This window comes from Eurypyga helias, unplaced genomic scaffold (assembly GCF_000690775.1).
Source record: "Eurypyga helias isolate BGI_N326 unplaced genomic scaffold, ASM69077v1 scaffold12562, whole genome shotgun sequence".
Lineage (NCBI taxonomy): Eukaryota > Metazoa > Chordata > Aves > Eurypygiformes > Eurypygidae > Eurypyga > Eurypyga helias.
The window spans coordinates 1-4,395 of record NW_010237881.1 but is presented as its reverse complement, the minus strand read 5'-3'; the positions used below and the strand labels follow the sequence as shown (position 1 = coordinate 4,395).

General features: G+C 51.4%; 1 pseudogene; it reads right to left on the bottom strand.

The window, feature by feature from the left end:
• Positions 1-1,208: 1,208 nt before the first annotated feature.
• On the bottom strand, positions 1,209-4,151 carry LOC104506627 (annotated as a pseudogene).
• Between the last annotated feature and the right edge of the window lie 244 nt (positions 4,152-4,395).

Here is a 4,395-nt window from a genome sequence, read left to right as displayed (position 1 = left end):
GTCTCCCAGCCCTGACAACACGAGGCTGCTCCGACACAGCCCCCCGGACACCCCCTGCACGGCCGTGCTGGGCTCTGCTCACGCAGGCAGACCCTGCGGGCACCAGGGAGTCGATTCTCCGGCCGCTTTCCCGTTTGGTGAAGAAAGGAAAGCAGTGCCAGAGCGCAGGGGGAGACAAACCCCGCCGGGAACAGGACAGAGGCGACAAGACAAAGGCTGCCTGTATCTGCTACTCTGACACCCAGCAGACACAATCCTTACACTGCACAACATCCACTTACATCCACATCCCCCAGAATTCCCGAGGCTTCTTTGTCCTGCTGTCACAAAGCAAATCTGTAATGGGCTCGTTGTAGATTTCTATGTAAAAAATCCTGAGCAGGAATTCTCTATCTGGGATCTAATGTTCAAAGAGAAAAAGGAAAAACCAACCTAATCAGCCTCTCAGTGGCATGGTTCTGCACTCACAGGGGTGTTTGGATCATCCCACAGCCTTCCTTCCCCTTGCCCTCTTTACACATCAGCACCTATCAGTGCGGAATCCTCTCCCTTCTCTCTCACCTCCTTCCAGCTGCACTACCAGTACAGCACTTGGAGCAGGCCAGACAAGACAACTGCGCTACAGAAACAGGACAACAGCCCGCCCGCGTAAATGCCCTTTCCATGTCTAATTCTCTCCTGCTTAGACTCTGTTCCAGTCTCCTCTCTGTTTGCTTAGATTGACGCTGCTGCTGCTGCTGCTTCCCCCCGGGGTGAGGGAACACTGCACCATGGACTCCAGCACGGAAAGTTTCCTTGGCTCTAGTTACCCTTACAGACGCCTCGAGGTGCTCTGCACCTCCCCAAAGGAGCAGCGAGCATCCCAGAGAGTGGGAAGTTACCTGAGATCCGTGGGGGGAGCTGTGTGCACTGGGCTTGGCTGAAGTGCAGTTTGTGTCGGCAGGGAAGTGCAGGTTGTACAAACGATGTGGGGGTTGGGGCAGCGGTTACTCACCCCCAGCAGTGTCGGGGGAGGCAGCTGTCAGAAGCCTATGGAAATCAGAAAAGGTGGCACGCTCTGATTGCATTTCCCTTACAGTCAACTAATTAGTGACTAATTTATGACAATACTCCTTGTGTTTAGTCTTTTAAAAATAGCTTTCCCCCATATTTTAATCCTCCTCACCCCTTCCCCCACAGCGAAGGCTCCCCCAGGCCTGGCAGCCCACAGGGCCAGCTCCCCTGTCCCAGCCAGGTCTCTTCTCGGCGGTGTCTGGCCTGCTGGGGTATTCCGCTTGTGCGGGCGGAGGCAGCGCAGGAGCGTGGCTCTCTGGGCTGTATCTGTGACCCCAGCCAAAGTACATGTTGCCAAATTTCCTGAGAAAGGAAAGATCACACGCTCTCCCTCCGCCAACAAAACATCAGCCTTCCCTCCTCCGCTGCGCAGTCACTGCGGTGCAGACACCCTCTAACAGGAGTTCTGCCTCTTTGTACCTGCTGTAACGGTTGATTAATGGAACACTCATGTGCCACTTAAAAATCTCCCAGTGCTAGAACGATGAGGCCTGCACTCGGTCACTGGGCTATGCTGACTACGGCTCCAACTTGCCGCTGGTACCGGCACCGTTGCTGAGAGCAGCTCCAGTGCCCGTGTAACAGCAGGTAGGGGGAAGGGCTGTACCATGTGCAGCAGAAACGGATGAATTTTACAACCACAGAATGTAGTGATTTTTGTAAAGATACCACTGACTTAGAACGCAGATTTTACGTCAAGGGCTGTGCCCAAACACTAACAGGACATTCGCATCCGTTACTGTTACACCAGCCTTTCAGCGGTTATTCATTCCCAGCCTGGCATACATATTTACTGTTGCTGTGCACGTTTACGTGGCCTTCTCCGTCAGTCTCTAGGGTAGTTAGAATTAATGAATTAATGTAATGCAGTAACAGTAAAGCCACTTGGGGTTCGTTACACAGGTATCTCTGTTTAGCACAGACAGTCTGTGCGGTAACCTCTCCCAGCTATTCACTTGCCAGATGCAAAGGCATATGTTCCGGGCAACGGTTAATCTGGAGGATTGCCACAGCATACTGCAGGATCAGGTTTGTGGAAGGCTGAGCTGTCCAAGCAGGGATGTTTGGAATTCACATTCAGTTCTGTGAAACATTTTGCTTTTGATCAATTTAGCAGAAGAAGGAAACTCTATTGCTCCAGGAAGCACCAGAGCCCGACAACTCCAAATACTTACAGCCTAAAGGCCAACATTCCTGTTCCGTGAAGAATACCTTCATCTTCAGAGAGCAGAGTGAGAAGAGGGCGTCCTATTTCTTGCTGTAGTTCACCTGGCTCCTCAGCCTTCTCCTCTTCTTCTTCCTCTGACTTTTGAAAAGGATTAAGCCAAACGCAGCAACCCTGTAATTGATATGGGAACAGAATAAATGCATGTGACAGGCACTGAAGAAGGCAAACCAGTTGGAGACTGGCTCAGGCACACCCAGAGCTAATGGCAGGAATCGATATTCCCTAAATTCCCAACAGCTCTTACCCCTGCTTCCTGTTCCAGAATAACCTTGCACCTCTGTCGTCAGCTTTTTGTTGTTTTGTGGTGGTCAGTTCCCTGCCAGCCCAGCTTGTGTCCTCGCTAGTCGACAGTTACTTAGAGGCTCTCACCTATGGACTTTGCCCCGTCCTTTGAAATTCTGCCTTCTTACTCAGCCACCAGGCAGAGGAACATAGCAACACCTTCCCAAGATTCTCATGCACATAGATTTGATTTGTACAGCTACTGTTTTGCTGGTAATCATTTGTAACCTTATTTCCTACCATTTGCTGTTATTTTACTTTCATTCTTGAACTTGGGGACTGGCCAGCAAGTCACCCCACAATGACCACCAGACTGGTAACAGCCCTTCCCAGCATGAGCCCAACACCACCGATCATTCACACTGCAGTTTCATTTACAGTATTTGGGTTTTGAGATTTTTCACTTTCATGTGTCCCAAAAGAAAGTAAGCAACAAAAAATCAACCAGCAGAAAACACCAGGTAAGTTCCACTTCGCATCCAATTCTAAGCCATCTGCATCTTAGCATCCTACCCGAAAGGGAACTAACCCCATTTCTGTCCAGCAGGGACTTCAAAAAGAGAACACCTCACACAGACAACGACCAGGAGTTCTTGTTACCCGCGCAGGCCTAACGCCGTGCTGTAGCTACAGACGGGTTTCAGTCTCCAGAGCGCACCACTGCGAGAAGCACTGACCCCAGAAGGTCCCACGTACGGAAATGTGTGACTCTAGGGAAGCGTGTCAGTGCCAGGCTGTCTCTGGTGAGTGGTTCAGGTGTGGAGGTGAGGAGTGCCCGTTACGTTCTGCAACCCCATGGGTGCCCCAGCGCGCCTGGGAGCCGAGGTGCCCGTGAGCTAGCTGCCAGCACACACCTGCTGTAGGATGTTCTCTGCGTGGGGCACCCACGTGGAGAGAGAATCCGCCATGTCCACCACAGGGAGAGTCTGGAAATCGGGGTTTTCCTCACGTGTCTCTCCTTCCTTCCACCTCTCTGTCTCCTTCTTCCTCTGCAAACTGGCAAAACCCAATGGAAGAAATCTGGGTCCCTGCGGAGATCCGGGCTATCTGTGCACGCAGGTAATTGGCCTCGATTCCAGGGAAAGGAGGGAAGCATGACGGGAGCATCCAGCCTACCCATGAAGAACCTCCTGATTTTCCTGGCACAGACAATCTGGGCTGGTGTCACCAGAAGCAGCTTCACTCAGGGCTTGTCTGGCTCGTTACAGAAAAGTAGACAAACTTCTTAGCACCAGTCCTGTTCTCCTCCTTTGGGATAACAGCAGGGGCTGATAGGTGGTTCATCTTCTTTTTCTTTCTCCTCATCTTCGTCTCCGAACTCACCCTTCCCTTTCCCTCCTTCCTCAGTAACATCTTCCTCTTCCATTTCCTCCTCCTCTTCCCCCTCCTGGTACTGTACTTCAGCTATAACACAGTTCATCTGCAGGCCCAGCATTTTGCCCCAGAAGCGACAGGTCGCGATTGGCTGAGCACTGATTAGTTTTCAAAGCGCAAGGAATATGTGATAGGACTCATCCTTGCTCAAGCCAGTTCCAGCCTGTTCACAGTGAAAGGCTGTCTCCATCACGTTAGGTAGAGGGGTCTCTCCCTGGGAAAGAAGATCCGGATTTAGAGCCGGAGAATAGTGTCATTACCTACTTGACCAATTAACCACGTTGCCCCCTGACCTTTCACCCTCCTGCAGCACCACTCATCCTCTCCTGCACTTCACACACTCTGTCACTGTCAGTTAGAGAGGTTAAAATGCCGTTTGGATGGTAATGAAGACAACACAGAGGAACGACATTCCAACTCCTAATTACTGCGCGATAAGGCAAGTCAGAATTCCGACA